Consider the following 12,876-nt stretch of genomic DNA (forward strand, 5'->3'; position numbering starts at 1 on the left):
CGCATTGACTGTGGGTAATACGGTGCTGGTTTTGGAGTACGCATTGACTGTGGGTAATACGGTGCTGGTTTTGCAGTGCACGTTGACTGTGGGTAATACGGCCGTGGGTTTGGAGGGCACATTGACTGTGGGTAATACGGTGCTGGATTTGCAGAGTGCATTGACTGTGGGTAATACGGCTGTGGATTTGCGGAGCTCATTGACTGTGGGTAATACGGTGCTGGATTTGCAGAGTGCATTGACTGTGGGTAATACGGCTGTGGATTTGCGGAGCTCATTGACTGTGGGTAATACGGTGCTGGATTTGCGGAGCGCATTGACTGTGGGTAATACGGTGCTGGATTTGCGGAGCGCATTGACTGTGGGTAATACGGCGGCGGGCAGAGCTTGGCGGCGGATAAAAGACGGCCAGAGGGGGTGGGAACGAGTTGCCGCCATAAACGATCGTTGTGCATCGATCGGGTTCTCGGCTGTGCGTTGAGCAGCGACGGCGGGAGCCGGGCAGGTAACGGGGGAGAGGGAGCGCCGCGGGGTTCGGGGACTGCAGGATGGGTTTCGGCCTCACAGGGGGTCCGCTCGGTTCCTGCCCCCGGGACCGGGCCGTGTGGCGGAGCTGTGTCGCTGTCGGCGGCCCCCCGGATCTCGGGTGGACCCGCTCCCCGCTGCTGCTGCTGCTGCTCGGCCGAGACCCTCCCACCCTGAGCTCGGGGCCGTGACAGCGGCGTGATCCGCAGGCGCCGCTCTGCATGTCTGCGGCGGCCTCCGGGACGGTGCGACCGCCGTTTAGTGCACGGATCTGGGGGGGATGCTCATAATAAATCGGCCCGTTGAGTCTGTGCTGACCCTTGTCAGTGATGCAGATGCTTACCATTAACTCACAACAAAAACTCTGCACGTCCTTTCCATGCAGTTAGTTAACTTTGTAAAGTCCCTCTGTCACTTCTTAATGGTCCCTTTTTACCTCCTGCCGTCTCTGTCCACTAATCCTTGAACCCTCTTGCCAAGCGGTACAGAGGACCCCCGAATTCCTATTGCTGGTCTATTTACAACCTCCTTTATGCCAAGAACAACAACTCCAACTTCTCTGTTTTGCTTTCTATAATCGAAGTTACCTTTTCTATATTATTTTAGCAGATTTGTCACACGCCCTCTCCTAAAGCCTTGACACGTCCAGAAATGTGATACACGGTGCTGGGCGCGCAACCTTCGTTTCCAAACCCATGTTTTAAATGTCCTCAATATTTAAACCTATTAAGTGATGTTGTCTGAGAGGAAAAAACTTTCCCCGGATGATGGGATTTGAATTTGCCTGCTCTTCGAGATGGTGTGGTAGGATTTCTTCTGTCCACTTGAGGGCAGCTGCTACTGCGGTTTAATGTGTAGACTGGAAACTGGTCCATGTGATAGTGCAGTACGTATTAAGTTTCAAGACAGTCAATATCCTATCCAGTACCCTCGCTCTAAAATTAACTTTGTAGGTGGCTTGCTCCTACCTGGACACTGCTGGTCCCCACAAAACATTTCCAGCCTATATATTTCTACTTACAGAGTGCATTCTCCAAATGCTTCCAAAGCTATCTGTGGATAGGTTCAGCAGATCAGGCAGCATCTGTAGATGGGGAAGATGCTTCATCTGAGGAGTGCTTGATGATATTGGCCTGTATTCACTGGAGTTTAGAAGACTGGGGGTGGGAAAGAGAATCTCATTGAAACCTATTTAATGTTGAAAGGTCTGGATCGAGTGGATGTGCAGAGGATGTTCCCATCGTGGGGGAATCTAAAACCAGAGTGCACAGCCTCAGATTAGAAGGATGTCCCTTTAGAACAGATGTTGTTGTTCCTTTTTGCGCCTCGTGGTGCATCAGGTGGCATTTTTTGCTGCTTCCGTAGCATTTGACAGTTTTTTTTAAACGAGACTTGAGTTGCTAGTTTGACGCTCAACCCAACGTGGATGGAAAGTGTTCAGGAGCCGGCCAGATTCGAAGCCGGGACCATTTGCCTCTGATTCCAGTGCTCATGCCACTACACCTCCGGCCGGCTTTTAGAGCAGGTATGAGGTGGAATTTCTTTAGCCAGAGGATGGTCAGTCTCTGGAGTTCATTGCTACAGTCAGCAAGGAGGCCACAAGTGTGGCTGCATGTTCCAAAGTGGAAGTTGATAGGTTCTTGATTAGTCAGGGCATCAAAGGTTACGGGGAGAAAGCAGGAGAAGGGGGTTGAGAGGGATAATAAAGGAGTCATGATTGAATGATGGAGCAGACTTGATGGGCTGAATGGCCTAATTCTGTTCCCATGTCTTACGATCTTATCCAGGCTACTACTAACACTACATTGTTATTCCTTATTTTTGCGCTAATGACTTTTATAGTAGATAGTCACTTTGTCTTTTGTTGCTGCCACGTAATAAACTTCAGGCCAGTGATAACAAGTTTGATTCTGGAACATCGACTTCCATTTTCCTCTTCAGATGCTGCCTGATCTGTTGAGTTTCTCCAGTAGTTTTTTTTCCAGCATCAATAGTTTCTTTCCTGTGATTCAGTCTTGTGTCATATGACATAGAACAGTACAGCACATGAACAGGCCCTTCGACTCAGTGTTGTGCCGTGCCAAACCAAACAATTAGTAATCAAATGGCCAACCAATTCCTTCTGCCTACACAATATCCATTTCCACACATACATGTGCCTGTCTAAACGTGTCTTAAATGCCCCTGATGTATCTGTCTTTACCACAGGCACCTTCCACTCTTCTGTGTATTTAATACAAAGCACTTGCTCCTCACATCTCCTTTGAAATAACCTCTCTCAAATTACACGCATGTACTCAATGTTTTGGGTATTTCTACCATGGGGGGGAAAGATGCTGGCTGTTTACTCTGCTTCTCATAATCGTATAAACCTCTATCAGATCTCCCCTCATTCCCTGCCTCTCCGGAGAGTGCAACCCAAGTTTGTCCAATTGTGCTCATTTGCTGTATTCAATCATACGTACAGTACTTTTCCCACACTTCTGCTTGCTTGAGTGTAGCAACACAGCATATGTAGATCCTTTTAAGACCCAAACCTCTTCAGATCTATGTTCCCTGCAGTTGTGTTCAGTAGTTTCCACAGCTGGGGAATGTATACAGTATATGCATCTGCAACTTGGTCGGAGTTTCTTTGTGTATTTTTTCTAAACTCTGGTGTGTATTTTTGGCTTGGAGCTTCCAGTGTTGCTAAAAATAGTAACTGCAGAAGGGTGAGGAAGGGAAAAAATCTTGGAAAGGAATTATAAATTTGTCTCTGGGTTCATTGTGTGAATGTAAGTTGCAGTAATATTTGCGTAACCTTGAATTAATCAGATTTCTGAATGGACAGTGAACCCATGTACACTTTTTGCTCTTTTTGCACGAATTTCATTTTTTATTTTTATATTGCGGTTATAGTTTTATTATGCATTGCACTGTACTGCTGGTGCAAGCATATTTCAGTGCATATGCCAGTGATACTAAACCTGATTCAGATTCTCCCTTAAATTCTTCATCCGTTCTATGATGAAATTCAAGTGAAACTAATCTTGGAGCTCTGCTAAATTGGCAGATTTTTCAAGATATTGGATATAATTCTTGTAATATTCTAACATGCTTAACTTGCATTTTTTTTGATGCTTTTTCCAGTCAAGGGAGTTTTAGAACTCCCGCAGTTTTCGCATCTGGCTCATCAGTCACCACTTCCCAAACAATGGGGTATCATCAATTAGAATATAGCACAGTATGGGTCTTTCAGCCACAATTTAATGCTGACCCTTTAACTGACACTGAGATCGATCTGACCCTCCCCTCCACTTTTCATCCATGTACCTATCCAAGAATCTCAAATGCCTATAATGCATCTGCCTTTACTGCCACGTCTGGCAGTGTTCCACGCACCACTCTATGAAGAACTTGCCTCTGACATCCTCCTTGTACTTCCCTCCAATCACCTTAAATTATGCCCCCCATTAGCCCCCCAGGAGGAAAAAGTCACTCGATCTATGCCCTTTAAGGTGTAGGCCATTTTCTAAATGGGATGGGGGGGGGAAGGGAACAAATTCCGAAATGCAAAGTAAGTACATGTCACCAAATACTACTCTGAGATTCATTTTCTTGCAGGGTTCCTTGGGCTAAAAGGATCGGGGGTATGGAGAGAAGGCAGGTACAGGGTTCTGAGTTGGATGATCAGCCATGATCTTACTGAATGGCGGTGCAGGCTCAAAGGGCCAAATGGCCTACTCCTGCACCTATTTTCTATGTTTTGCAGGAAACTAAGACGTACAATAGATCTGAATAGGGTGCCAATCACTATTACAAGACTTAACAAGTAAATGAGACATGCTTGTAGCAGTTCAGAGAACAGGGAACATTACAGCACAGTTACAGACCCTTTGGCCTATGATATTGTGTTGAACTTTTAACCTACTCTAAGATCAATCTAACCCTGCCCTTCTACATGGCCCTTCATTTTTCTGTCGTCCATATCCCTATCTGAGAATTTCAAATCTGTCGAATGTCTTTACTGCCACCTCTGGCAGTGTGCGCTGTGTACTACAACTGTTATTTTTTTTAAAAAATCTACCTCTGCACCCCCCCCCCATACCTTCCACCAATCTCCTTAAACTTGTGCCCCTCATCATTTCTGCTTGGGGTGGGTGGGGGGAATGGGGATAAAGGCGCTGGTTTATGCTTGTCACTTTCTGTCATAGTTTTACAGTATTTCTCCATGGGAATCCAACTATAGGTTGTATGTGGTTTAGGGGTGGGTATGCAAATTTAACTAAAGGAGAAGTAATGGTTGATCGGTGTGAATGATGAGTCAAAGCTGCTATGAATATGTTCTGTATTGAGTACGAGGCATCTGAAATTGTGCACAAGTTTTCTCGGGTAATTTACAGAATTGGCTGTCCAAAACTGTATGAGGATCAGTTTTATTATCATGGGCATATATCATAAAGTTTGTAACTTTATGGCAGCAGTACAGCGCAATTTGTAAAATATGTTATGAATTGCAATAAGGAATGTATACAAAATAGTGAGGTAGTGTTCATGGGTTCATTGTCTGTTCAGAAATCTGGAGGAAAAGAAGCTGCTTTTAAAATGTGTGTGTGCCTGTACCTCTCTGATGTTAGTCATGAACAGAGGCCATATCCTGTGTAGTGGGGGTCTTTTATGATGGATACCACTTCTTTGAGGCATCCATCTCTACTTTTAGGGCTTCTGGGGCAGAAAAGATTCTTGGTGTCATGGGAACAACTCCACAGGTTGTACTGTATCTCTTCAAAGAGAAGCTGTAGATAAAGCTTCCTGGAAGTTAAGTTGCACCAGATTTTTGAAATGCCCCAAAAAGCTGCTTAGTGCAACTTTGAGGGGGATGTTTAAACATAAAGGGCCGGTTGTTGGTGGTTTTGTCAACATAACATTTTGCTGGTCTGTGGTATTGAGAACACTAATGTGCTAAGAGTGCTGTCTATGATCAGTTGTACTTTAATCAGCAGATCTGTCATGTTTGAGTGGTTGCACCAGATTTTGTTCATAAATTCCCAGACCCATCCATCGTGGTCCACACAAGCCATAAACATTCCTTGAGGCATGCACAATTCATTGTATTAGAAGGAACTTGTCCTAGTGCTGATTGTGTTTGTGCATTTTCACAGTAGCGTGACTCTGCATTTCTGGCAACCCATTGTCACCAGTATGCGCGTCATTCTCTTTGTTGCTGTTGGTTTAGTTTGTGTTAAGTTAAACCTGTTACTCTGCCTTTCTTAGTGTTGCATTTATAAGGAGCCCATCTCTCCAAAGCAGGTTTTAACCTGTTGTTTTTTTTCCCTCAAACATCTTGGCCGTTGCTCTCAAGATTAACCCTGTTCAATTAGATTCTTTTTTAACCAGTCGATTATCATACCAGACAGTAAATACCAGACTAGGCAGCATAGTGGTTAGTGCAATACTTTACAGAGCCGGCTGTGAGACTGGGGCTTGATTCTGTAAAGAGCTTGCACACCGTGTCTCCTTGGGTGGTCCGGTCTTTAACCCTAACCATACGTATTTGGAATGTGGGAAGAAAGCCACATTGTGAAGACGTATGGTTAGGGTTAAGCATTGCGGGTATGCTACGTTGGCAGCAGAAGTGTGGTGACACTTGTGGGTTGCCCAACACGATCCTTGCTGCAAAGTGACACATTTCACTGTTTCGGTGTACGCGTGATAAATAATGCTAATCTTCATAAAGCTAATGTAAAGTACCCCTCTGGAGCCATTAACTTGTCTGGGCTGGGATGCTGTATGCTACCACAGTTGCAGCTAGCCTAAACGTTCAGCGGCCAATTTTACATCAGGTGGCCACTTCAGCTTTGCTCAGTCCTTCCTGTTTACAATTGTGCTCGGCCAAGCTGAACTTGGGCTGGATTTTGAGTCTTGGGAGCCTTGGCTGTATTGAATCATTTCTTCTGCAGACTTCTAAAGTTGGTGTCTACATTAGCTCCATTCTATTGGTATGGACCAGTCTCAGTGATGACACACATCTTTCACTATTCCTCACAGTCTGTGATCTACTAATACCTATATTGGTATCAGCTTCTTAAGGTCAGTGAGTCTCTTGGGGCTATAAATAGAAAGACTCAGCACTGACTTCAAGTTCAAGTGTATTGTCAATCAAACATAGTAACGTATACATCTCAGCAAAACACTGTTCCTCTTGGGCCAAGATGCAAAACACAGTATACAGTCATACACAGCACATGTAGTTGTGATCCAGCGCACAGAGTCTCAAAATAATATTAGCATAAGTCCCTGAGTAGCATGGCCTGGAAATTGACAGCTTGATAGTGTGAGGACAAGTTTAGGGAAGACTGTACAGTGTTACTGACACTATTATATTAAAACAAGCAGTTGTACAAATGTGAAACAGCAGCCATAAAAGATGAAAAGTGACTTGGGCAGGCTGAGTATCTGAGTTGGGGAGTAGTGGGGGGGGGGCGGGGGGAAGATGGCAGGGCATTTAGGCTGTGTGTTAAGAAGTCTAACAGCTTTGGAGAAGAAGCTGTTACCCAGCCTGACAGTTCTAGTTCTTGTGCTATGGTACCTTCTGCTAGACTGCAGGAGGTCAGAGGTTGTGAGAAGGATGGGAGGGGTTTTTGATAATGCTGGGGGCACTGTGTATGCAGCATTTCCGATGCTTTCTGCTGTACCAGGATATTAACTTCTGATTCTCATTGAGAGGGTGGGTCCACCTCCCGGGACACTTAAGTTACAAGTGCCACAAGCTTTAAACAGTTTGCAGTTCATGGCAAGCCTCCAGGGATGTCAATCATAAAAATTGGCTACAGTGCTGCAAAGCACTTTTAAAGAAAGAATACCTGAAGTTCAAGAGGCAACGTTGTGGTCTATTGGTCATAGTTATGCATGCATCTATTGGTCAGTGATGCAAATAGGACCAGACTTTGCTATTACTTCTACAGTTAAGAATGCAAGAGATGAGTCTCTTGAACCCATTCCACCATTAAGTATGATCATGTCCTGAGCTTGGCCTCAATTCCACTTCCTTGTCCATCCATTGTAAGACAATAGTTTAGTTCTCTCTCCAGCTTGAATATATTTAAAGACTTGGCCCTGTACATCTTCTAAAGGTACAGGACTGAATGAGAAGGAATTCCTCATTTTCTTCCCCCGCCCCCCCCCCAAAATGCCCTTGCATTATTAAAAGTAACCTTTTCGTAGCGATCTGCTAAATCTTCCATGTGAAATCTTGTCTTGTGTAAGAATGTTTCTCGGCAGACTTTAATGTGCTTTCAGTGATCAACTGCTTAAAGATATTTTCTACTTCTAGTTGATCCTCTTGAATTTAAGTAGTTCTGAGTTGATATTGAAGTACCTTTTGCTGGCCAACTAATCTTTTCTGATAAACTTCAATTGCCTTTTAATGGAGGTTGAGTCCTCGAAGTTTGGCTCCTCGTTGGAGGAAACTCGTGATTTTCAGTGCTGTTAAGTTATGGTCTCTGCAATGTCCCCACCACTCTCGGTGGTGCTAGAAGCTCCATCAATGCCCTCTTGTGCAGAGTGGTGCACTGTGTAGAGACAATAATGTAAGTGTCTCATCTGTTTTGTAATAATGCTGGAAATGAAACTAATGTTTTGGTTGTAAATTTTAAAGTGTAATTGATGGCAGATCAGCTGGTTTCCTCTTGATCATGGGGCCAGAATATCCAAAGTGAAGTCCAAAAAAATCCTGTTTTATAAACACTAGAAAGTCTGCAGATGCTGGAAATCCAAAACAACACACCTACAAAGTGCTGGAGGGACTCAGCAGGTCAGGCCGCATCTATAAAAAAATTAACAATAGCCAATGTTTCGGGCTGAGACTCTTCTTCAGGACTGAGAAGGAAGGGGGAAGATGCCAGAATAAAAAGGTTGGGAGGAGGGGGGAAGAGAGGAAGGAGGTGAGCTGGAAGGTAATGGGTGAAGCCATATAGTTGGGAAAGGTCAAGGGCTGGAGAGGAAAGAATCTGATAGCAAAGGAGAGTGGACCAAAGGAAAAGGGGAAGGAGGAGGGGACCCAGGGGTAAGTAATAGGCAGGCGAGAAGAGGTAAAGGTTCAGAGTGTGAAATTGAGGAAGGGGGTGGAATTTGTTCACTGGAAGGAGAAATTGATATTCGTGCCATCACGTTAGAGGCTACTCAGAAGGAAAAAGGCGTTGCTCCTCCACCCTGAGGCTGGGCTCATCTTGGCACAATACCCTGTTCTTATTATTTAGAGATGTAGCATGGAACAGGCCCTTCTGGCACAGGTGTATTAGGTTTGCTGGCTTAAGTTCTTATCAGATACAAATAGCCACAAGTATTCACTAAAGGGAGATTATACTGTAACTATCCAATCTTCCTTGTTTATTCTCCACGCCAAATTTAGCTGCCAATGCCCACTGTTAGTGTTTGTTCCCCTCTCCCTACCAAGGAGAGGATACCTCCAGCTAACAAAATAGTTTAAAATAAAGTTCATTTATTTAGTGATGTACATTTAAATGCGAACAGCACTCTTCAAACATACTTTAAAACTCAGGATTACTATCATAAACATTTCCAAACTACAAACCTTTTCTGATTCGCAAACTACTTCCAAGACACAAAAGCATAAAGGATAAAGCATTTCTAAGGTGCAGAGGACAAAAGATTTCCAAAACACAGGTACAATTCCTAAAACTAAAAAGACAGGCCATGATGCAGATGAATACATTGCCCGTTGCAGATACTGAAGCCGGAGAAATGGATTCCAGTTTACTGTTTTTTTTTCCATGTTTCTTCTTGATGTTCAATACCCCATTCCAAATAAACAAAACTGCTATAAGATTATAAGATATTTGTACTCTTTTCTACCACTTGGGTGACTTCACACACATGGTATTTCCTCAGATATCCTTTTAGCACAAACGGTCTAATTTTTTTTTGGGAGCCATACCTCTTCAGCTACCTCCATTAATACTGTAAATGTGGGGAAGCTAACTTCCTTGAGTACACAAACCTTCCAACTATAAACATCAGTTATTGTTATACTAAATGGTATCATCCATCTGTTCTGCAATTTTCCTTGAACTAAGCAACTTGAGAGTCAGCTTTTTTTTTGAAACAACCGCAATTAACAGTCTGTTGTTTTATTCTGACCTCTTGAGCAGCAATAAAGCAGGTGTAGTGACTAACATCTGCTTCCACAGACAGTGCTTGTTTGCAAAGTGTGTTTTAACTTCAAGCTGATGACTGCTTTCTATTTGCATTATGAACTGAAGACTGATTTCCCTCCTTTTATGACCAGAAACTAAATAAATTTAGTTCGAAGTTTACTTAAAACTGTTTGTGATCTTTCCAGTGGCAGGTGCAGTAATTTAGAAAGCCAATTAGTAAACAGTCAAGGGCCCACTTTTCAAGGAGTGACTATCCATCACATAATGAGCTGTACTGCCTAGCAAGCCACCTTTTCAACCCTAGCCTAATCACAGGACAATTTACAATGACCAATTAACCTACTATCTGTGCACTTTTGGATTGAGAGGAAAGTGGAACACCTATTTGTCCGTGTTGGGGTGAAATTGGCAAATGTTATTGAAGGCAACCTCTGGTTTTCCAGCTCTGTATGGTGTAGTTTCCTGTGTCCAGGTGGAAGGGGTGCCATGGTAGTGTAGAGGTTAGCATGACTCTATTACAGTTTGGGGCTTTGGAGTTCATTTCCAGTGTTATCTATAAGGAGTTTGTATGTTCTCATTTGACTCTGTGGATTTCCTCTGTGTGCTCTGGGCCTGAAAACATTTTGAAGTGGCAGAGCTGGGCCAGATTAAAAAGGTCAAGCCTATAGGGAGATGAATCTCAAGGTTGTATGCAGTATGTTTTGATAATAAATGTACTGAACTTTGACACAAAATGATGCATTTCATCATGTGTTTCAATGTACATGTGACAAAGGTAATCTATCTTTTAATCTATTGACTTTTCAAACATTATTGCATCAGTCATTCAAAGGCTTTCTATAGATGTACTGTGGAGAGCATTCTGACAGGCTGCATCACCGTCTGGTATTGGGTGGGGGGGGGTGGTGGGTGGCTACTGCACAGGACCAAAAGAAGCTGCAGAGGGTTGTGAATCTAGTCAGCTCCATCTTAGGTACTAGCCTACAACGTACCCAGGACATCTGCAAGGAGCGATAACTCAGAAAGGCAGCGTCCATTATTAATGATCTCCAGCACCCAGGGCATGCCCTTTTCTCACTGTTACCATCAGGTAGGAGGTACAGAAGCCTGAAGGCACACACTCAGCAATTCAGGAACAGCTTCTTCCCCTCTGCCATCCGATTCCTGAATGAACTCTTGGATACTACTTTCACTTTTTTTATATTTAGTATTTCTGTTTTTTGCATGATTTTTAATCTATTCAATATATGTATATTGTATAAAGTATACTGAATAAGATTTTATTTATTATTTCTATATTATGTATTGCATTGAACTGCTGCTACTAAGTTAACAAATTTCACGTCACATGGTGATAATAAATCTGATTCTGATAGTGCACTGTAGGAAATGGACTTCCTTTCAGTGTCCACACAATGACAGAAGTTCTGGAGATTGTGGTTCACGTTCAATCTTTTCATGGACCTTGTTGGTGTATCTTGTTGGAGAAAGTTTAATGACATTCTGATAATCTTGCCTTCTACAAACACTGCACAACTGTGACATATCATTACCAACTTCAGGGGCTTTTGATTATTTTAGAGGTTTAGTGGGAAACATACAGCCTCAAATGCTTGTAATTTTTGAAAGCTGAAGCTGTTGAACATCAATTTTGCTTTTCTGAAAGCTGAATTGATGGTGGGTGGTGCATTGTTGACACATGTGGTCTGTTGCAGCCTTGGAATCATTTTGGAATAATGCCTCTTGCTTTACCAGGATTTAAAATCTGAATCTTGCTCTTGAATCAGTAGGAACGGAAGCCATGTTGTGCTTAAAATTGTAATCTTGCAAAGTATATTGGCAGTACCTCCTGTTTTGTGTGGCTTGCACTGTCGTGGACAGTACTCTTAACATAATGACAGCAACAAGGAAGCAGGTGTATTAATCTGAATAGAGTAATGTCTTTCCCTTGACCAGTGTCTGGGATCCTTCCACCCAATTTGATTTAAATTGCCTGCTGTAGTTTTCCCTTGTTTGTGGTAGCCTCAAATTCTCATGTAATGCAGCAACTGATGTCTACAAATGGTGAAGCTCATTGTATGGTTTTATAGAAGTTTATAAGCTGCCATAGGAGAAATACTGAAATTGAAGATTTTGGAAAACGAAGTGAGAACTGATGTGAGCTCGGGCAGTTTCTGCAACAGAATGAGTGACATGATAAATTGAGATTTTTCTCTTACCATGATTAGTTTCGAAGCTTTGAGCAAACGTGTGTAGCAGATCATAAACAAGGGATTCTACAGATGCTGGACATCCCAAGTAACACACACAATGCTGGAGGAACTCGGCAAGTCAAGCAGCATCTGTGGAGAGAAATAAAGAGCTGACATTTTGGGCCATGACCCTCATCAGACTTAAAATATTTAGCGGTGAATACAGGTGACCATTTTAAGTAATGGAAACTTAATCTTGTGGAATTTGCAAATTGCTACTTTAAAAAAAATTTGCTCTATTAAGTTTGTGGGAGAGAATTTTAAAAATGTTTTACAACTCATTTTTTTGACATGATGATCTAGTTTTGTCATTACAGTAAATCAAGATAAGGAGAGTTTCCTAGGAAAACAACTCTGCTACAACACAGAGGTTGCCTGCCAGCATCTGAAAATTGGCAGCTTTGGTGAAATATTGGAGCCCAATTCCTGTACAGCAATATCCCATTGGGATTAAAATTGTCATGTAAAAAATGTAGAACATTCATTTTGAAGAGTGGTTGAAATGTCAGTTGTGGCCAGGACTGATGAAGGGTCTCAGCCCGAAACAACGTCTGTTCTTTTTCCCTTCCGTGGACATTGTCTAACTGGCTGAGTTAGTTCTTCCAGCGTTTAAGCAGCACCCATAAAATGCTGGAGGAATTCAGTATTGGTCAGTTTTATTTATTTAGCGATGCAGTATGGAGAAGGCCCTTCTGGCCCTTTGAGCCTGCTGCCCCAGCGGCCCCACAAGTCAGTTGCAATCACTTTCTTTTCCGGTTGTCTCTCACTATGCTGTAGTTTGTGTTAACATTGATCTCAAAGCCTAACAGGAAAAGAAAAGGCATTAAAAATGTATTTGTGCTACTATTAAAGCTTTGGATTTGATAGATTTTATCGAAGTATACTAATTTAATTTTTGAAAGGAAGCATAGTCATCTGGACTCAATCTGAAACATTTTTAGAAT

The 12,876-nt window shown here is 42.8% G+C and overlaps 1 protein-coding gene across 1 annotated transcript in view; it reads left to right on the plus strand.

Annotated features, from left to right (window-relative positions):
* Positions 1-388: 388 nt before the first annotated feature.
* spsb1 (splA/ryanodine receptor domain and SOCS box containing 1) overlaps positions 389-12,876 on the plus strand; it is an 80,162-nt gene continuing 67,674 nt past the window's right edge. The window contains exon 1 of the mRNA XM_063032953.1: positions 389-505. The gene's annotated coding sequence lies outside the window, so the exon portion shown is untranslated. The remainder of the gene's footprint in view (positions 506-12,876) is intronic.

This window comes from Mobula hypostoma, chromosome 25, assembly GCF_963921235.1.
Source record: "Mobula hypostoma chromosome 25, sMobHyp1.1, whole genome shotgun sequence".
Taxonomy (NCBI): domain Eukaryota; kingdom Metazoa; phylum Chordata; class Chondrichthyes; order Myliobatiformes; family Myliobatidae; genus Mobula; species Mobula hypostoma.